Source organism: Athene cunicularia (genome assembly GCF_003259725.1).
Source record: "Athene cunicularia isolate RWA chromosome 8 unlocalized genomic scaffold, athCun1 chr8_part1, whole genome shotgun sequence".
Classification (NCBI taxonomy): Eukaryota; Metazoa; Chordata; class Aves; order Strigiformes; family Strigidae; genus Athene; species Athene cunicularia.
Genome location: NW_020799109.1, coordinates 14,590,497 through 14,613,477, shown reverse-complemented (window position 1 = coordinate 14,613,477; position 22,981 = coordinate 14,590,497). Strand labels below are relative to the sequence as shown.

Below are 22,981 nucleotides of genomic sequence, written 5' to 3'. Positions count from 1 at the left end.
CTATAGCAATGGCAAGTTTGCAGAGGCAGAGAAAGAAACCACACCAATAGAAAAAAAGGCACTGGTTTTAGAAGGTCACTAACAGTCTTGTATAGAAAACTGTGTAGTCTACACTAGCCTGAAATACAACACAAAGGTTCACTCCATTGAGAGTTTACTGATAATACATTGAGGCCTCAATAATATAAAAGTAAGACTTCTTCTCATTTATTTCAGTGTATCAAGTAATTAAACCGAGTTGTGTCAGGTAAATCCGGTGAACCTACAAGAAGAATTGAGTACATAATTTGGAAGTAACTGTATGAAATGCTGATGATGACTCACTAAGGAACACTTTTGTCCCTGTAAGACATTGGTCATTCGGTAAAAGGTGGAAAGGAAGCAGGAAATAACTGTGTGCTGCAACAATATTTTAATCCACTTACAAAAAAACCTTCCTTGGAAAGGCTTTTTTCTCTCTTTTTCATATCTCCAGTGGTGAGTCATCTAATCTCATCTCTGTATATTGCTAAACTCCACAGGGATCACCTTTACTTCCCAACTTTATCCTGGCCACTGATTCAGTCAGACAAAAGATCCTTAATGTCTTTCCTTAAGTTCAGCTCTCCTCTCTAAAACCCATTCCCCTCCTCTTTCAGAGAATGAAAGAAGTCTTTTTTAGAAATGCTTCTTTTTTCCCTTCTTTTTTTCTTTTCTTTCTTCGGGGGGGTGGGGGTGGTGGCAGGATGCCTGTAGCAAATCTCTCTTTTCTACAAATCAAAATTGTTTTGTGTGAAGGAAGTTGCTGGGAAGAATATATTTTTATTTTTCCCTGTCTAAAAAGGATTCTAAACTTTTACTTTTAAAACTCATAGATCAAAAATACCTCCTTGTTCTCCCTAAGTAACATTAATTTACTCAAAAAACTCTGCACTTGAAACAGTTAATAAAAATTCTAATTACAGGATAAGAAAGAAAGGTCAGACTCCACTTACATCATTGTGAAGGGCTTTTATTACACACTGCTATAAAACATATTTCTTTTTTCAGTTGCCATCCTCACAGGGTAACCTGCGGGCCAGCAGTGTGGCAGCTACAGAGCTGGCTAAATAAACAGTAAAACAGCCGTTTAAACAGTTGCACCTATACACACAAGCAACAAAAGCATCAGGCACCTGGCACAATTCTATTAGGACCTAATTCTGACAACAATATGCATCATTATAGTGGGATCTGATAATGAGCAAACACTGGAGGCATTACATGTCTTTAGAAGAATCAGACTTCCTACCTTGGTAAGACTGATAGAAGGTAAGTCCCCCTTTAAAGAAAGTTGTAAGTAAAACCAGGCAGCAGTTGCAGTAAATTGAGTCCTTTCAGTCACTGTATACATGCAGCAGTTCTGCAATAAGGGAAAAATATAATGGGAGGAGCAGCTGTGAACGAGTGACCTCCTGAAGCTGAGTTCTCTTTGTGAATCAAGCACTGGGAGCCAGTGCCTCTGATTTGCATGGATTATCTCCACTTGAATAGATACATTTAAATTAACTGGCACAGGGGCACAGGGATAAAAAAAAAAAAAAGAAAAAAAAGAAAAAAAAAGGAAGAGTGAGTGAGTGAAGGAGAGAGGGGAGCGGAGGAGAGCGAGGAAGGAGAGAGGAGATCGGGGCGCTTGGCTGGATACGCTGGTTCAGGCAGAGCTGTGTCTCAGAAGAGCTACAGCTCCCTCTTCATGTCACAGTTGTAAGATGAGGAAAGCTGTCATTATGGCCGAGTTTAAAACAGATTTCTCCCCCCCCTGCCCCCCCTGCTCCCCCAGCTTCTGATGGTCCATTTGATCAGATTTCTATAAACACTTAATAACTCAGTCTGTCATGCAGTAGGGTTTTATACTGCAAGCCTCAAATGATTATAAATCTGGTAAACTCTGCTAAATGATTTTGAACACGGAAGTATTTTGAGCAGAGTAACTTGTACAAATGGAGATGGGGTATTTCCAAGTGTGCCTTGACAGATTTATTATTTGTGAGTGTGCAGGTGTCTTTAAAATAACTAAGGGAAGGCAGCATTCAAAGCACTTCTGTGCAGGAGGATCGCGAACAGGATGATGGTGTGTGCTACAGTCAGTATTTTCAACTTTATCTAAAATCTATCAAGACAAAAGAGAGACAAAACATTTGCATTCAACCACTTCAGAATTTCTCCTTTATTACCATAAATGCCACAAACATTACCTGTTGCACATTTCTGATTTGATTTAAATGCAGTACTTAAGCTGATTAGAGAAATATGAGAGTATGTTCAACCCTCTTGAACCTGCATCCAATCCAAGAGGAACCTGAACTAAACTTTTTTGTTGTTGTTGTTTTATTTAGAGTACTTCAAATAAGTTATTTTTACACTATGGCATAGAATTTTGTGAACCTCTACATGTATTCATTCTGCTCAGAAATTGGACCAAAAATTATGGGAAGAAAGGAAAATGGCTGATCACATGTCCTTTCACCACTGGCTGAAAACATGAATGGATGAAATCAACATTCTTAGAGAATTATTTTTTGGTGAGATTTGGTGGGACAAAATGTCCTATATTAGCAGTTAAAATAGTTGAACTTTGTCTTGTAAGAAGCATGTTTTACTGTAAATACTGCTTGTTTAGAGAGGGCTGAATTCTGACTCCAGCTCATCTGCACATCAAGCTGAGTTGAACATGAGTCTGTTCCTGTTTCTGATCCACATTTCTGGGGTGAAGCCCTAAGAGTTCTCTTTCTAGGATCCCAGGATTTACTTGTAACACAGATTCCAGAATAATGCCTCTATCTGAACAGAATATATGGTAAGTACTGTACTTAATCCAGACATGAAAAAGTGCTTCTTGGAAATAGTCACATTTACAGTAAAATTTGCTGCAGATAAATGATCACACAGATATCGGACAAAGTAGAGGAGAATATATTTGGATTTTCTAATAAATGCTATGTGACACAGTTATTGGTGTCTGCCTGAGCCCCATAAAGTGCTTCCTCTGAGAAATGTTCTTGGTTCACTGGAGAAGGTTTGGGAGTTTGATTGTTTTATTAAGACAAGGAGATGATCCTTCAACTAGACGCTATATCTGAATATTTGCCCAGATAATATTTAACCTAACTGAAATCTCATCCTTCCCAGTGCAATTTCCAGAACTCTCAACAACTTCTCAATATCTTACTTGTATGTTGAGACCCAACTTTTATTTCTTATTTTCTCACTTGTTCTTTTTCCAGTGACCACTCACCAGGTAATAACAGATGAATTTGACTCCAGCAGGGCACTCAGAAGTCTTGTCTCAATATCAAACCTGTATATGATAGCTGTGGAAAGCAGCCTCCTGGTTGATAGATGGCTTTGAAAAAGATGGACTGTGAACCAAATTTGCTCCTATTACTCTGCACCCTGCAATACACTCCTCAGTCCTGCAGTATGCCAAGCTGTTAATGGCATAACTATTCAGTCCTACCAACCCACATGTCACTGGCAGAGGGGAAGCCCAGAAAAAGAAATAAATATCCAACAATGAGAGGGATTTTCACCTTAAAGGTACAGATAAGAGGAAATGAATATGTAAGGAATCAAGAGAGCCATGGAGGGTACAAGACAAATTGCAGGGACAATGTGAGCCGGATGCAGAAGCTGTGAGATGTATCTTATTCTCAGTAAAGATATGTATGCCTGAAGTGTCATCTGTTAAAGTTCATGAAGAGAAGACCTTATTAGACATGTGCCTGGAGGCAATGTTGAATGAAGATGTGGATTTGAGGAAATGGAGTAAGAAAAAGCAAATTGAATTGGCAGCTGGGGATTTGTGGACACTTGTTGAGCGAGAGGTCATACAAGAGAGAACTCAGAGGAGACTGGTGAGTTAGGAAAGCCTGCAACAAAATGAACAAAAGGAACAGTCTGGGAAACAGAGGAAAGCTAAAAAAAAATGCTTACCATCTGGGAGACTGAAAAAGTACCACAGACAAAACCAAAACAGAAGGTAGAAAGAAAGTGGAAAAGTTCATTCTAGCAAAAAATGTAGGAGGCTAGGACCCAGAAGAATGAGAATGGTAGAGAAGTTTGTGAGGAAGAACAAAGTCAGGGTCATCTGCGAATAGACATGGTAAAATGGACTAAGAGAAAAAACAGTGTCTACATGTACTGGGAGCCTGTGTTAAAGAGGAACGACTAAGTTGTCACTAGATCAATTCCACAGAACAGGATGCGAGGTCATTTCCCGAGAAGGAGGATGTGGGATGTGGGTGGAAAAGGAAAAAGGATCCTGCTAGGAATAGAGAAGAATCTTTTTTTTTTTTTTTTTTAATTTAATTTTCTTCACAGTGGGAAAATGACGCTATGAAATTCCTGCTGGAATACATCAAAGATGATTACACTAAATCATTTCAATTTAGGTGGGGGAAAAATGCCTAAAAAGTGAAGGTGCATAGGAATAGTATCTGGCTGAATATTCATGGAAACAATTGGGACTGAGATCCGCATTATTAAGAAAAGAACCTAAAGAAATACAAGGAAATCTTGGCATAGGTTCATGTCATCTTTATGCCTACTTACTGTACACAACAAGACGAAAATCTGGTCAATAAAAACTGAGCTATGGTTGAGGAAATACCAGTGGATGATCAGGAAAGAGAAGGTAAAATTATATATTGGGACCATGTAATGAAGTGTACAAGCTACCCAGAAAAGACATGAAGAAAGCATAAGTAACCTTGTGTAGCTGCCTTCTAATAATCTGATAGATTAGAAAGAAATAAGAAAGGAAGGCATGCATCAAACAGAATACATTTAGGCTAAATTAATGCATATGTTTACCAAGCAGTCAACAGTGAGTAAGAGATGAAACTATTACTGTCATTATTCTAATAAGCAATACAGATACTATGAGAAAACTGGCCCAAAAACTAATCATGAGTGAAGCTCGTTTAAATGAAGTGGAACAATCAGTAAAAATAAGGCTTTAGAGCTCAAAGGGCAAATTTCGATAATCTAAAAGGTCTTGTTAGTGAAATTAAATAGACTGATCTATTCAAGACTTTGAATATGTAAGAGCCTTGGAATTACTTTAAATCAAAGCTGCTAAAAATATATGGAATGTGTAGCTGATGGAAGGGAAAGAATATGTGAGAAAGTGGTCAAACTATTCCGCACAAAGGAAGAATTCCTTCAAGAAGATTATTAGAGATATGCAGAGCACAAGATGAAGCAAAAAAGACGTGACAACAGAGACGGATGTGTTTTAGAGGTCAAAATATAAGATAAAGTGAAAATTGTCAATAGTCAAACTGAACTACAATTTGGAAGTGATATTGAAACAACAGCCAAACAATCTTAATGAGACCAAATAAAACATGGGGCATGAATACAAGGGGGAGTCTACAATTAAAAACTGACTCCTTTGCCTATGTTTTCAGTAATATGGACCAGAGAGGAAACAGGATAAGTAATAGGAAGGAAGTCATGATGGTAGAAATTACCAAACTGGAATCAAAGCTAAAAGCACAGTGCGCTCAAGCCAAGGAGAGATATTAAATAAACTCCATTCCACAATTCTGACAAGAAAGGAATATGAAATCCCAAACCTGGTAGGAAGCAGCTCAGACATGATACTGGCTGACTGGAGAATAGCAAATGTATTACCCATTTCTAAAAGGGAGACCTGTGCAGCTACAAACCCATTAGTTTGACCTCAGTTGCTTTAGAAGAAATTTTGAAGGAAAAAATGATTGAAGACAGGGAGGTAAATGGAAAAAGGGATAACATACAAAAAGGATTTACTAAAGATAGATTGTGCCAAGTGAATTTGTTATCTCTCTTTAATAAGATAACTGATTTTCTAGACAAAGGATTTGTGATACATCTTATCTGTATCTGTGCTGCATATGATACAGCATGACATAGGAAGCAGGGGATTAGGAGAAGAGTTGTAAAGTGGATAAGAGATTGTCTAATGGATAGATGGCAACAGGTGGTATTGAAAAAAGCGGCATCAAACTGCAGGAAGTTTACTAGCAGGAATCCTCAAAAATCAGTCTGGGGATCAATTTTTTTTAAAGATCTAGGCATAAAGAGAAGAAGCATGAAATTCATAGTTTCCATTAATCTAGGAAACAAAATCATTACAAAAAAGGATTACTGGGGTTTTTTATTACATGAAATATATGTGTCCAGATATTTTATACACATACATAAAATATAGTATTATATTTTTCTATAATAAAAAAAGAAATACTCATGCCATCCACAGGCCCAGGAGTGTGGCCTTTTCTGAAATTCTGCTCACAGTCTTTGTCACTTGGAGTCAAGAAAATATGCTAAGACTGGAATAACTGCAGAGAGGTGCGACTGCAATGGCTGGCAGACTGGAGAGCCACCACTCAGGGGGGAGAGTGAAATGCTTTGCTGATTTTTGTCTGGCTAAGCAAAAAGCTGAAATGGGATATGGCTGATGTCTGTAAATGTATTTATTAGACACCAGGCTGAAAACCAGCCATATGAAGCTATAGGACAAGGGTGACAAACGAAAAATCAGCTGAGACTTAGATAAGAAACACAGAGATGATTCCAACCATCAGAAAAGTGATTTTTCCAGACTCCCATAGCTGTAGTAGGGATTAAAAAAAAAAAAAAAAAAGAATTAACTGCACTTTAATGGAGAATTATTCTTTTATTAAACGAGCCATCTCACCTGTTTGCCTATGCAATTAGAAATCTAGACTTGAGAGATTCCTTGCCCTTTGTTCCCAGTTTCTGTAATATATTCCATTGAACTCAGTGACCTGTCATGTGTCTTCTAGCTCCCCTTTTTTTTAGTGCCAATCAGTGTCTTTGGTGTTGCTGAAGAATTGAGCAGATTCAATGGTGTTATGCTTCAGAATATGCTGTCCGTAGATGCACTGTGCTTTCTTCCCACTTCTACCCTTCATTTTGAAACATGTCTGATAATAAGGGAAGATTATGTCATAGATATAGCAATTATTTTAGCATCCAGTACAGAATTTGGTAGGCCCTCCATCCAAAATAACTGAGAAAAAGGAACATTGAAAGGAACAAGATAATCTAGTAGGAAAACACAAGAGTGCAGTTTACCAGGAAAATATTACTGGAGCAAAAGGAATGAGAAAAGCATATTATCTCTTAGCATGACTGAGATCACAGAGCAAGTCAGACAGAGTCAGAGTGAAGGATGTAGGAAAGATTACAGAAAATGGACAAAGAAATTCAAAAACATTTTTTAACTTTACAAGAGGCTTGATTTTGATTCACTTATGAAAGAGGACCCTTTGATTTATTTAAATCTACATGAACATCCTTGCTCTGCAATTGTGCAACCTGTTAACAATTCTCTGTTGATTAGACAATGGAAAAGTGGAAAAGAACCAATCATGGTTATGATGGCAGAAAAGCCAAATACATTCTAACAGCTGGCTATCACGTTCATAGGACATTGCCACATCCCGGAAAGGAGAGTCCAGCAGATTAACTCAGCACCTACAAAGTCAGATTAATATGCAAAAGCATGAATGTGTTTGCTGTTGGTGCTATTTTTATTTATGCCCATTTCCAATATGGGCAGATGTGAACATCAACAGAAACTGAACACATTCAGATGAAATAAGAACTCCTGGATTTCTCATAACTCATCATAAATGCACGTACAAACTGTAACTAAAACCCAAGTATCCAAAATAATCAATATCAAAAGGTTCTACATGGAGTACTTCCGGCAGAGCCAGAGCTGATTAAAGAATAGCCTATGATCTCGTTTCCTAAAGAGAAAAGTAAAAGAAACCAGATCCTTGGTGACCCTGTAAATGAAACCTTTGAAGGAGGCTGAGCCAGTCAGAGATTTTCTGTCTGAAGGAAGTTCATTGAGAAAAGCTGCTTTGTTAAAGTGGAGAACTTTTGACAAAGTGTTGTAGATTCCAAGGAAGGCTCTGAGGAAACCTTTGATCCCTTGTAGGTCTTTTTGTAGAGGTGAAGAAATGCAATGCAGCAGTGGTACAGATGGCTGTGAGTTTTGGACCCTGTTTTCCGGGTCTCAGACATGTAACTATGGCCAATATATTCACTGTTCTGCTTCAGACAAACTCACTGATGATAGCAAAGATGTTGATTAGAACATAATTTTCATTGAGAAGCTAAAAGGTTAGGAAACCATATCAAAAAAAAGAAAAAAATAAAAAGCTTCTATTAATCTAAACAAACAAACAAACAAACAATCCTAGCTTAATCCTGTGAGGTAGATAACCTGCTTTTCAACTACCTGTGATAAGTCCAAAGAGCCTACACTGCAGATGTCCTTATTACAAATTCTGTAGGTCCAGGACAAAGCTAGAAAAGAATCCTACAACTAAACCTGCAATTTCTAAAGGTTTTTCTTTTTTTGCCCCAACTCATACCAAAATCTTCATAAAGGACAAAACAAACCATGTCAGAAACAAGCCATCTGAACAGCAACCAGTCTTCAGGTTTCAACTTGGAGACAGCTCAAGTCTAACCCACCAAGGAGATATTAGGTCATGCATGTGGAATTCACACCCAAACTAATCCACTCAGAAATTGATAATCCACATCCCAACAAAAAATTAATTGAAAAAATTGTTCCATAGTTTTTTCACAAAATATGCAGCCTATGAAGAAAGGAAAGTTGGTGTCTGGTAAAAAACTCTTTCACGGGTAGATTCCTATATGACTTTAATTCTTCTGTATGTTTGCAGATGTGTCTGAGTTTTTTCTTAATCTGGAGAGAATCTATGAAGTAGTTTCATAATTTGTATTAAAAAAAAATGGAAAAATGGGTGCTCTGAATAGTTTGAGGTTTACCTATGATGTCTGTAGGTGATCAAATTGCTAGTTCAGCCTTTAAAATCCCACATAAAGAAATGGTAGAAAATGCATTTTAAACATATTTAGTAACAGAAAAAAAAGGAATAAAATAGAACATTCCAGAGAACATTGAAACTATTACTGGCATTTTACTTATAATAACAGCTTACCCACACTTCATACAAAGCATAGAGTGCCTGTTAGGCCAAAATGTGGCTGATAATCTTTATAGAAGAAGGGTGAAATTTAAATCCAAACTCTAAGGCTCTATAGTGTAATGAGCAATAGACAGGCTATGCATTTAATTCCATTAAGTGAAATGTATTTCATTAACAAAAGTGTTAGTAGAATTAAAGCCTCACACTGAAGGAATGTGAAAATCATCAGTGGCAGCTAAAAAGCTGCTACAATATGGCACATATTGCAGAACAACTGAGACTGATGTGGGATTAAATACATATGAAATGAGTAAAAAAAAAAAGACCTGACAAAATTGTAGCAAAATTTGAATGCTAATTTATGGCATCTACTGAAAGAAGCAGGACAGCAGATCATCTGCATATAAATGGCCTCAATACATTTCTTGTGCCAGTCTGTTACCCTGCTCAAAAGGAAACAAAACATATTTTTTAACCAGACTAAAGCAAGAAATGGTCAAACGGGAGATTAATTTAGTTTCATTAGTTAAAGAGCTAGAATAATAGTATTCACTTTTTTTTAACACAATTGAGTAAATTTAAGAAAGGGTTGAAAAGGGGGTATGGAAGAGAGAAGGCAAGAAAAGAAAGGAAAGCAAAAGAAATAACAAAATATATCTCCATATTAAAGATGGAATGCCTTCACATAGATACCATGTTATGCATAATTGCACTGACCCCTTGAATTTATAATGAGAAACAGTTTTATATCTTGTGAGGCTATGAGCATCAAAAAAGACTCTGAAGAACACCATATAGGGAAATAAAAAGCACCTTAGATGCCAGGTGACAGAATAAGGTAAAATATCATAGACTTCCAAATACCAGTATGTAACAAATCCACCCATAAACATCATCATTACAGAGGCAAAAAAGGCAGTGTGAGAAAGTTTACTGTATTAATATATTTGCATTCTTATCCACTTTCCACTTTTTTTAAAGCAAACTGAAAACAAATATTACAAAGTCTAGTGAAACTAAACATGCATGGTTTTTTAATTGTTCAAAACAAAAATAATTTTAGACTTTGGTTTTCTTGTCATAAAACTCTTCTGCCTTTATTATCCACATCAGAGGGCCAGCTATTCCTTGCAATGACAATTATGTTAAATTTCTGAAGTGCCTGAAGTTTTGCTCTTTTAAATGTATAAGGGAAAACTTGTATGTATATAAATGAGTTCAGCAAGAAATAATTAAAAAATCAGCTTGTACACTGTCGAGTGATAAATAAAAAAACTAAAACATTTGATTTGTTTAATATGGGGTTCTGTTTTACCAAGATTAGTGCAAATTTCAGAAACCTTCTCTTTTAGAAGTGTTATCTACCAGTATTCAAGATTATGTATCGGAATTCACAGTGAGTTCTTCAAAACTGTAGTCATCACATCTGATTACATGGCTTCATATTATATCATGACATTCAGTACAGCTTTATCACATCTTTTTTTGAGTGTCCTACTGAAACACATCACATCTGCTAAACTCCATGAACGAAAGGGATTTGTGAGTGTTCATGTAAGTGCAGCTGTATTTTCAAAGCTACTTGGCTTCTTCCACTTGTGTCTTATGAATATAATGTCATCGAACAAGACAAAAGTCAGTCTACTGTCATTACAAAAGATCAAGTGTCTTTCTCTCTGTAAATACAGTATTAGTGTTTCCGCCTTTAATTGCTGGAACGGCTCAAGGGGTGAGCTGGATATCTGATAATTCCCTCACACGGTTTTCGAGTGGCAGTGAAATCTGAATCATCCTCCCTGGGTCTTTGCCTCCTCACCTGCATCAGGGCTTCCCCCACATGCTCCCATGTAAGCCCTTTTAACTCTCCTCCCTTCTCCAACTTCTGCACCTCGTACCATCTCCCTGGAGCACCAGGTCCTCTCGCGGAGGCTGCTCACTGCCCTGTCTGCATCTGAAGTTTAGAACTGTGTAATGACTTCACTGTTTTCTGACTTTTGTCTTTGCAGTTGAAAAAAGAGATCTGTTGATATGACAGATAGACATTTTCAGTGACCGACTGACTTGACTTAGAGACTTTTGGTATGTTCCTGGACTTGGTTCACATTGTTTGTTTTCCTGTTTGATCTCCCCCAGCAGACTTTGTTGTTTGCGGTCCATGCAGTGCAACAGGTTAGTCGAGTGAACGCAATGAAGTCTGTACTAACATCATACAGCAGTCTCCTCTCATCTCTCCAGTTACCAATGCAGTATTTTAATATATGGAATGTTCATTTTACAAGTACCATTTTAAGATTTGCTATTTAATTTCAGGAACAATACATTAATAAAGTATTTTAAATAACACTCAACTGAGAATGTTCCCATTTCATACACTGACTCCTGAAAGGTTTCCTATTTTCTGTTTCTAGTCATTTCAGTGTAACTGTATGCAGTACCTAAAATCAAACATATGTATTTATATTTCATAGGATTAAAGCCAAAGATCTGCATAAAGAAATACATTTTTAAAGACAAGGAATTTTAAGTTGCTTGCTAATCCCGGAGCATATTAATAAAACCCAGGATTAAATACTTAATTTAAATACAAATCTGGGACTCTTGTCTTTCTAACTATTTCTATATTCTAAAGGGAGGGAGAGAGAGAAAGAGCCATTCTTTCCAAGAGCAATCCAGGTCACCTAAGGTAAGCAGGACCCCCACCTCCCATACCTTTAAACTGAGGTTCCAGCTGTGAAGCAGCAACAGCAAATTTCTAGAGGAGATGGATTAATTAATGGATCTGTGGTCTTTTATTCCAGGTGAGTATTGGGAGCAGCAGTGGGATTGTAGTGTCAAAGAGGAACACATTTATTTTGTGATCTTTTTCACAAGCAGCTAATGGATGTTGATACCCATTTACCATTACAATTAGCGACAATTTGGTGTCTACACTGACACTGTTTTGAGAATCTCATCCCAGGAGTTTTGAATGGAAAATCTAGCTACTTGTTTGTTTTTTTTTTTTGGACCCGGGTCTCATGTTTCGTAAATCATTTTTATTACTTCCTTTCACTTCTTGTTTTAGCAATCCAAATCCTCTTCTCCCTTTGAGAAGTGAATGAAAGCAGTTTAGATAAACATGAATTTCAGCACCTGGATGAATTAAATCTTTCATTTCTCTGGTTGCCATGAGGAAGGTCTTTTTCATTAAAAGTGATTTGCATACTACCAAACTGTGTTCCCTGTAAGTCTTGAAGCTGATTTGAAACAGAGGGCTGATGGGCAAAAATCAACAAAATTGCTAAAGAGCTAATAAGGTCAAACAAATCAGTAAATCAGTTTTTAAAGAAATCTTTCTGGTTAAGTTTTCTGTTTGCTCAGGAACTCAGGCAATCCTATTCTTCATGCAAGTCTTACTTTTTACTTCATTACATTTATTTTTCAGAGAAGCAAAACTGAAGATTGAATTTAAGCAACCACTTTAGCCTTTTCCACTGGGTTGCGTAATGCAAAGAAATTATTCCACAAAGAGTGTAAAGCTTATCCACCTTTTCGTTACTGTGTCACTCTCTAGTGACTCCTTGTTGTATGCTTTGTCCTGTTATTAATATTCATAATTCAGTACCAGCACTTTATTCAGCAGATCTGATTTATGCAGATATCTCACTGCAAAACCCTGAGAAGGAGTGAGTAGGATTGCGTTCATCTGTTCTCATCTAGAACCCTTAGATATATTTATCAGTGCAAATATAATTTGGATTATTTTGGGTCGGACTGTCAAACGTGCTGTCTCTCATGACAATATTAAGTGGCTGGAAGAAGCTGAGGGCAGGTTCAGTTTTGTCGCATCTAGATGCTGTTTCAGGCAGAGAGAAAGTGTAAGGTGCAGAGAAGAGCTCTCTCCTCTGCTAGGCCTGGCTCAGACTGAAAGAACCCAGCTCTGCTTCTTTCCCTTATCTAATATATCTCTAAGCAAGTCTTTGTTACTTTAGTAGGTTTAACTGCAAAACTCACCATGTGGGAATAATATTAATTTATAAAATGCTATTGGATGTATCTGGCAAGTTTTAAAAACTTTGCTCTCATCTCAGAGGAATGGCAGCTGTGAACACTGAATGATGTGGGATATTTAGTTGGGAAGTAGAGGAACATTTCAATTCATGAAAAGGGGAAATAAGTTTACTGCTAGCATTTTCCTTTATTATGACAGGGACTACTTCAAGTTGATGACAGTTAGAGTCATCTGGGTTCCACTTTTGTAAAAAGAAAACATTGTGGGGAATATAAGTATCACCTGCTCCAAAACAAACAGTGAGACAGAGGCGTGCATCTGCACTCCACATATATTCAGCCTCTGTGTCTAGCGTAAGTCTTCATCTCACCCTCCAAAACACCTCTAAAACCCATTTTGTGTTTAGTGGGCTCAACCGCGTGAACAAAAGTTAAGTGTGTATGTGGAGAAGGGAGTGGAGAGAAAAAAAGTGTCAAAAACCAAAAAAAACGAGCCAAATGCAACTTTTCACAGCTCTGTCCGAAAACACTGATGCTGACTCTGGCAGTTGGCTAAACTCAATATTTGTACTATTCAAAGTATTTCCTAGAGTAATTATGGAGAAATACAAGGAAATACTGTCTTTAGAGCCAGCTATGCTAGGAGGTATTGAGTCCTTCCTTTGAAGCTGGTTTGAGTTTAGGGCACTCAGCACCTTGCAGAATCTGGCCTGTGCTAAGAGCTTATTCATCTTGTATCAGACTGACATGATTGTATGTGACAGATGAAGAGACAGAAAGAAAAATCCAAGTCATAGAGACAGCTCTGTTGACTTCAATGTATGTCACACATCTGAATCAGGCTGAATTTGTTCTTGTAGCTATAAAGATAGACTGTATTTAAAGGAATCAGATTACTGAAAATCAAGTAGAATATGAAACAAAAATATTTTTTATAATAAAGAAATAAATTTATTGTTTTGCCAAAAATGGAAAGAAAATCAGTAATATTTTTCTGTATTTGCTTCTACCAGAGCAAAATAAAACAAAAATAGTTTTTATTGTAGTTGTGTATGCTGAAAAAACATTAAATGATTTTTTCATCTGGCATTTAATGACAATGAACACCGAAATGGCTTGGAATTTTATTTATAGCAAACTTCTATATTGTTTGCCACATAATTTTAGACTAATACAAATGTATCCATCTGTGTTCAGCACCCCTGAAAAAGGCATTAAAGCAATTAAATTTTCTCTTTCTCTTTCAGTAGAAGTATACTACATGGAGAAGCACTGTATAATTTACAATATGAACAAATGCTATCAGCTTTCCCCCATGCATACTGCAAATTGTTCTCTCAGAAATGTACTACATTTTAACATTTTTTGCAAACTCAGTTACTCTTTTTTGGCCAGAATCTTGTACATGTTATCTGGTGAGAAATACATTCATTCTCATGAATATAATGTAAAATTCATTAACATCTTTATGAAATTGCTGTCAGTGGTGTTAGAACCTGACACAAAGTGAATAATAGTAAATGGAAATCTTAAGAGTGTTTTTCATCAGGTTTTTGGTGTTGATAAAATGTATATTAACAACATAGTTAATAAAATAAAACTTAAAATGCAATAATATCAGGAAGTTTATTATTAATTGTATATATGTCTATACAAACACATTGTTTGGAAATATAATACAAACATTATGTACATGTATTCTCCATATAACACTTTAGAATTTCTCAAACTTTAGAAATTCTCAGAGAAGTAGCTTTAACATCATAATTCTCATTCTACAGGTAAGGAAATTTGGTATTTAGAGAAAACTTCATCTAGTATTCTCTGCACATCTCAAGTTACTATATTCCATGTAGGATTCTGGAAATGATTTAGCATCATGACTAAATTAAACAAATTTAAAACAACAACAAAAAATTGGTATCTGTTCACTTAATCTTATTAGGCAAGTGAATTGCAGAGAAAATTCAGCAGCAGGGTTGGGGACCTTTTATCTACATAATCCTCTTTGCATCAAGAAGCCCCTCACATTCTTGCAATTCCCAAAAGAAACATTTCATTGCTACCACTGGTCAAATACTTTTTTTTAACAAAGATTTTGTCCTACAGCTCTTTGGCTACCTTAGCAGTCTGAGTTCAGAGGGGTTGAAAATTCATCAATTAAATAATTTGAAACACTGAAATATGTCGAGAGTTCTTGATTTTTTTTTCACTTTTTTTCTAGACAAGGAAATGAGTCACTAAGTATACATTCTGCTCTGTCTAAATCAGAATGTCAAAATACATACATATTTACATAGGATTCGCTATGAACAGGAGTTGACTTAAGACATTACAAGCCAATATTAACTGTGAGAGGGCACTGGGAAGAATTGACTATCCACTTATGGGGCCCAAAGCATCTGTTATCATGACCTATTCCTTAGCTCTCAGTAGTGTGATGGCATACAGCAGTCTTGTAGTGAGTGTAGAGGTGCAGATGGCAACTCAGTGGTGGGTCATATCCCAGCACTTACACTTGAATATCCAGCCCCCAATTACTGTGACAAATTCTGGCTGCATTGAAGGAAGGGTTAAATAAAAAGATCATAGCAGTTAAAGACACTGAATGGTTTCTTTAATTTTTCCTGCTTGTATTCTGAGTACCTTTAGGTACTGGATTCTGTATTAGGCACTGGAAGGCTGTTATAAGATCTCACCAGAGCCTTCTCTTCTCTAGGCTGAACAATCCCAACCCTCTCAGCCTGTGCTCTTATGGGAGGTGCTCCAGCTCCCTGATCATCTTCGTTGGCTCCTCTGGACTTGCTCCAACAGGTCCACTTTTTTCTTGGCTGGGGGCCCCAGAGATGGACACAGTACTCCAGGTGAGGTCTAACAAGACCAGAGTAAAGGGTAAGAGTCACCTCCTTCAGCCTGCTGGTCACCTCAAAAATACATCCCTTCTGTATGAAAAAATGCATTGGAAGCCCTCAAAATCAAGTGTGTATCATCTTAATCAGCCAAATCCCACCTCTCATCCCATCCAAAATTCACTAATTATGTAAATTCCCATGCCACCTTTTCAGTGCTTTTTACTTGGTTCTCTTCCCCATACCCTTTGGTCCCTAAGTATTACTAAATAACAAAACTTTGTGCAATTATCTGTTTTCATTACTGTCAGTACAGGACTGTTTCTCCAAGGGTCCGCAGACAATTGTGTCAACTTTTTGAAGAGTTTATTCCTGAGTGTGTGATGAATTACTCCATAACCCTAGACTGTTCCTGGATGTCCAAGGCGCTAGAGACTGTACAAGGAGATAAAACTGCTTGAGAATCAAAGACCAGAGATCTGGTGACAAGTGAATGAAATTCTTGCCCCTTAGAAGATTTCTCCAGTCCACACATACCCATTTGGAATGATCTGAAGAGCCCTGGCACTGGTTTTCACATAAGAACTGCCCCTCTTGCCCCAACCACATCCTTTCAGCCCAGCTCTGTGACTAGGATGGGATTTTCTTATGTTTTCTGATGTTGTACCCTGGTTCCTGAGGTAGAAACTAAAGATGTCATAACCACTATTAGTTAATTTATTTTTATTTTATTCTTTGATTAAATTCCTCCCATTTTCCAATTCCTTTTCCCAAAGAAATCACATTGTAGTTAAAGCTCAACCACTAACATAGATACACCTCTCCACCAATAAACATGAGATTCAAATATATTTAGTAAGTCCACCCTGACAGCTGAAGCTGCAACAGTCACTTGGTGCAACCTTTTTTTCTTTATAAAAGGGAAAAAAAGTGTCGTAAGCTTTTGTATTAATATAAACACATGGATAATGCATGAATATTGTCACAAGCTTTGATAGTGAAATGGAAGACTGTTTTGCATTGTGCTCATTAAGACAGGCTCATCTAAAGAGCATGTTTGACATCAGAAGCCAGTTAAGTCTCCAGCTCTACACAGTAAGAATGATAAACTTCCAATGTCTAGGTCTTGACCCTCAGCAAGCCCTCTCCTCCAGCTGCACAATGACAGACTCACCATTCTTAGACAGAGTTAACAGCAGTGGATCTGGCTGTAAGGTTTTGGTGATAGTTATACCAGTATAACTACTAATGGAAACTATCACCTTATCCAATGGAAACCATTATTTTGCAGCAAGGCTGGAATCAGCCCCCCTTGGTATAATCAAAAAAGGTACTCTTAAAAAAAAAATTTAAAAAATCAGGAAATAGTATCTGTTAAACATTAGTTTAAATGCATGCCTTCAGTTTGTGAACTGATGCAACTTAGTTGTGTAAACATATCCAGTATGACAGTACTGGACAGTCCAGTATGACTATAACCAATGGGGACTGTTAACTATGACCAACGGGGAATGTACTGCCTTCCTGCTGCACATATGAACAAGTTGATGTGATGTTCAGCATGCTGTTTATACAGAGGGATGTGCAAAATGTGTTTGGAAAATAAATACATTACTGAGACCCTTTTAGACATGCAAATACCAACGGAAGTTAGGAAACAGAAGCAGAAGTTTGTGGCTGTGTTTAATGTAGGTGATAAAAATTTTTTAATGATAGATGTTAAGTAGTTCATCCGAATAAAGTGATTTCTTGTTTACTTCTTATGAATTCAGCCAGGATTAGAAATTAGTTGAAATCTTTCCACTGTTTGATGTCAGCTTCTGAAAGTCAGTTTAAGAAAAAAATATTAAAGTACCAAAGCTAAACCAAAATGAATAGATTTGATGGCTTTCTAACTGCAATGGAGTAGGAAACCTAACTCATTGTTACTATATCCAAAACATTTTAAAAGTACAAGTAAGGAATGCATCTCTATCATCTGAGTTTAATACAAAATCATGTTCCTCTCCTGTCACACAGAGAATTTGTTATAGATTTTATCTGCAATAAAAGCTATGTCAGTAGTGCCACATAATACATTTGTAAAGGTTAGAGATATTTTAACCCACATCTGTGATCAGAATTTTAATGACAAGCATATCCTCTGAAGCAGTACTAAGAGAGGAAAACTCTTCTGTAGATATTAATGCAAATCAGTGTAGAACAATGCCTACACAATATTGCAATAGGGTCATCATGAATCATGTCCTTGAAATTACAAATATGTGACATAAGTAAAAATATATTATTACAAATTCTGTCAATCTCCTGTCCTTGTCAGGGGTTTCTGTTTTTGCAATCCAGAGAGATTAAACCATTTTATTGCTTAAACTGTCACGAAGACCTGCAAAACAGAACAGCTGAATTACTTTAATGACTTTCTTTTTGAAATACGCATTCTTACAAATCGTGCATAATGAACAGTGAATTCACAGATGTAATGTTTCTTTCTGTTTGTATTTAATTAAAAAAAATTAATTTATTTCCATCTTGAACTTTGCTAATTAGGTGAGAAAATTAGGGAAGAAAACCCTAACCAACAGAAATTTTGTTCATGTCAAAGGGCTTGAAGGATTAAATTTTATATTTGAAATTAGAAACAGTTTAACATGGGGAATTAAAATTTTGATATAGATAGGTGGCACTTCCTCTTTAATCAGCCTCTCTATTGGTGAAACTGTTCTGTGGGACTACAATGTCTGGTTTAATTGTTCTTGTTTTTTTTAGTTGGTTTGAGATGATAAAATTTTTTGGAAGATGCAGCTTAACAATGCCTTAGGAAAAAACCCACCATAGCTTAAATGAATGGGAAGTCTATTGTATGGGTTCCACTAAGAAAAGTGGAACTGATGATTTGAACTTGTTTTACTTGGGTAGAGCAAGACATGGAAGAAGGACTGTTTCCCTGCTTGAAAAAAAGATACAGATCCAAAATAAACCTCTTGGGTTATAGGTCTCTGACCATAACTACTCATACTACTTAAGGCTCATTTTGGCATTTGATCATCTTTATTGGAACTGCAAGACTCATTTCAGGTAAACGATAATTTAATTAGTGGGCTCCATACAATGTTTCAACTTTTACCTTTTCCCCTTAAAATAAAAAAGTTTCTAGAAAGCACTGGCAAAAGTCTTGCTTTGATTAACCTTTTATCTTCAAGCCTTAGATCAGTATCAGGACTTTTTTTTTTTTTTTTTTTTTTTTTTTGTCTTGCAGCATTACTGAATGTCCACGTTACGTTTTGTAATTATCCATAAGATTTGTGTAGTATAATGCAAAACTGCTTGCTTTTAGGGACATCTGCTATAAATAAAATGATACCATAAATTTTCCAAGACAGCCATCACCTACCTTGTTACAGAAGCAAAAAGTCTTGGCTTCCCAGAGCAGGTCCCTTTCAGCCTCTTGTCAGAGAGGTCAACAGCATTTACTTTTGTGCTTTTTCTAGGTACCCTCCCCCACTTTAATGAAATTAGTATGTAATGCTTTCGACGCCTGCACGTATCAGCTTTCACTCTTTGGGGAAACATGTGAACATCATTAAAACATAGTTTCTCCCTTTCTTTTCAAAAATATTTCCTTAACAAACTTTATGAAATTCAAACTCAGGGCCTTCATTCCAATGCTGTCTTTAATAAAGTGGCATCTGCTAATGCTAGTAAACATAAGCATCTGTTAGGAACCCCTATCTACATGAGGAGGGAGATCTCAACATGGGTATAACATTTACTATAAAGGTGCCATCTCTGGAGCCTGATTAGGTATTTGCTTTACTCTTGGGAACATTGTTCAAATCTTTTATCCTTTGCTTTGAAAAGCAAAAGAAATTAAAAGAATTTTTAATGATATTGTTTCTGTCACTTTTAATATTAAATGCTACACTGTGCCATAGGGAAGGCCATGCATAACTCTTGTCTGCTGGAAAGCTTCACAGCATAGCTGGGGAGTGGGTTTGCTGTTGATCTCTTTATAAAGCACGCTCTTCTCTGTAGTGGTTTGCTCTATAAGCTTGTTAAGAGAGGAATGAATTGTGAGTGAGCTGATGACTTGCTCACCTCAATGAGGCAAGAATTATGTTCTTGCATTCTTTGAAAAGTTCATGAGCAACGTCTACTCAGGTTCTCTATATGCCTTTTCTTCATGAGACTCTCAAATATCTGAACTGTGGTAGGCCTTGTCATTTTTCTAGTGTATTTACCTTCCGGTATGTAAAGAGCAAAGGTGCTTTTCAAGTTGAGCAGGATATGAAGGCTCCTTCTCTGGTAAGATAACCTCAAATGGTTTTGCAGCTGGGTAAGACTGAAGTAAGTGTTTCTGATGAATTAGTCAAAATGGCATGTTTGGGGATGAAATACGGTGCTAGTCACAGGTTTTTGAAACAGCAGCCATAGGAAGTGGTTTTTTCTACTAAATTTCTGTAGGGCGAGCTAGTTACACTTCAGAGTTTTTCCTTTTTCTATCAAAATCCCTTATTTCTATTAGATAATAACATTAAAGTAGGTTAGAAACTGTACCAGCAACACAAGCTGTGAACAGTCGTGAATCAATTCTCACCCCAAAATGAATGCAAGAGCATTTCTTTTTCAGAGTTAAATTTGGGTTTCTTATACAGGCACGTGACCAATACAGCAGGGATGATAAGGAAAACACCAAATATGCTGGGACTTGTGGTATGTCAATGAGAGGTGATAACACAGAAATAATAGCATTCCATGTGGGACTCCCTTGCTTTTGTGACTGGAGAAATATCTCATACCAGCAATGAACAGTCAACATATCTTTATGCTGTTTTACCTCTTTATTCTATAGTACCTTACTTGTACTTTGCTACAAAGGGAGTTGTAAAACTGCATTTTGCAGTTTTTTTGTATGACATACAAAAGGATGTATGCTTAGTAGTACCTCCCTAATGAGAGTTTATTCTTTAGGCATCTCTGATATCTATTTTGTAAGGTACAGCTGTCCAGGACACTTGGGGAGAAATAGATAAGATAAAATTAATATGGTTTAATTAGGCTGCAACTTTATTTACTTATCTCATTTTGAAACTACTGATAAAGGAGTGCAAATGCTAATACTTAATTTAATTATTTTCACTAGTTAAAGTCTGTTAATGTGTCCTCTGTTCTACCACAACAGTTTCCTGAATGGGAGGAATTGGAAAGCATGGAGAAATAGAGGGAATTGTGGAGAATTTGGGAATTCCCAAATGCTAGAACCGCACCAAGACTTGCACTATGCAAGGGGGGGGAGAGGCTAAATGTCAAGGACGGCTGTTTGCTTTCCATAGGAGAAAAAAAACATTTTTAGTTTGTGAAAAGCATGCATTACCCATTCCATATCATGTCCTAAATTCTCTATAGATTTTTGGTTGCCTTATGTTCTTTCTTTTTTTTTTTTTTTTTTTTTTTTTTTTTTTTTTTTTTTTTTTTTTTTAGGGGAAACTTTATTGCATTTTTTCTAGTAATAAGATGCTTTTCAATGAAATATTCTAATTTAATGACTTTTTGTTCAAATATATGATTTTAAGCGTGTCCTTTTCAGCCTGAACTATAGACAAAACTGAAAAAGCACATTTTGTGTTAGACTGTAGAATGATACCAGTTTTTGAGACACTGGTAAATTCTTAATTGTGCAAGTTTATGGCCTGATCTTGGAAGGACCGATTACTCACTTGTATACTCAGTGTTCAAATTATTCACATACTTGTATGTATTTTGCTAAAATATAGGCTTTATAACATATCACAGAATCACAGAATCATCAAGGTTGGAAAAGACCTTGAAGATCATCCAGTCCAACCATTAAACTCGCACTGACAGTTCCCAACTACACCAGATCCCTCAGCGCTATGTCAGCCCAACTCTTAAACCCCTCCAGGGACGGGGACTCCACCACCTCCCTGGGCAGCCCGTTCCAACACCCAACAACCCCTTCTGGAAAGAAATGCTGCCTAATATCCAGACTAAACCTTCCCTGGAGCAACTTGAGGCCATTACCTCTTGTCTTATCGCTTGTTACTTCGTTGAAGAGACTCATCCCCAGCTCTCTGCACCCTCCTTTCAGGGAGCTGTAGAGGGCGATGAGGTCTCCCCTCAGCCTCCTCTTCTCCAGACTAAACATCCCCAGTTCCCTCAGCCGCTCCCTGTACGACCTGTGCTCCAGACCCTGCACCAGCTTTGTTGCCCTTTGGACACGCATATAGGTTAAGGCAAAGACATAGATCTTCATGAGGCAATCTCTGAACAAACCTCAATAAAATATAAGGGTTACAAAAGAAGTTTTAGATGGATGCCTTTTACAAAAGTGTTTAGGCCTTATGATTGTTATCTAATATAGCCAATATTTGTGAGCCATTTATTAGGGGGGGAAAAAAGAAAAAAATAAAGACAATGGAGAAGCAATTTTTAACTAGACACTGCAAGTAATGTCTTTCTCAACCAACCCGAACCTTGCAAATCTTGAATCTTTACCATCCAGATCAGCAGAACTCTTAATAGTAGTAAGGTTAACAAGAATAATGATGTGAATATTTAAAGGCACAACTGAGAATTAAAAATAAATAACATTGCTACTTGCTGGCAGTGACTATACAACATGTAGTAGCCCATCTATACTTCTATGTTTACAAAATATTACTACCTTTACTTTTTAAATATGCATTTCTCCTTTCTTTTTTTTGTAACTTTTTAATAAAAATTTGTCTTATCCTATCTATAAAATGCTAGAATATGTGCTATATAAAGTACCTTGTACTCAGTCTCAACATTAGTTTTTTTATTGCCTTCAGATTTTGTTTCCTAACAACATAGGTGCTTTAGGATCAGCTAAACCAAATCTTGTTCTCATGAGACTTAGCCTTACTTTGAGGTGTTAAGCGAAAAACCCATCCAATGAATGGCTATGAAATACCAATAAAGCATTTCTTTCACCTACTTTATGTATTTCACTAATACTTATGTTTAAAAATATTATTATTATTTTATGATTACAATGTGATTTCATGACAATAAAATGTATGGTTTTCTTTAACTGATTTTCCATTATGATACCTCTCAACTTTTGGCATATTGGAACTGTATTAGTATCTTCAAGAGAAC

General features: G+C 36.6%; 1 protein-coding gene across 29 annotated transcripts in view; it reads right to left on the bottom strand.

Moving 5' to 3' along the window:
• Positions 1-1,537, bottom strand: part of ADGRL2 (adhesion G protein-coupled receptor L2) — a 393,248-nt gene extending 391,711 nt beyond the window's left edge. For 14 of the 29 annotated variants that reach the window (XM_026853613.1, XM_026853629.1, XM_026853632.1 and 11 more), the window contains exon 1: positions 1,271-1,534. The gene's annotated coding sequence lies outside the window, so the exon portion shown is untranslated. Of the gene's footprint in view, positions 1-1,270 lie in introns of all 29 variants that reach the window. The other 15 variants (XM_026853639.1, XM_026853640.1, XM_026853642.1 and 12 more) reach the window with 3 other exon arrangements.
• Positions 1,538-22,981: the final 21,444 nt, after the last annotated feature.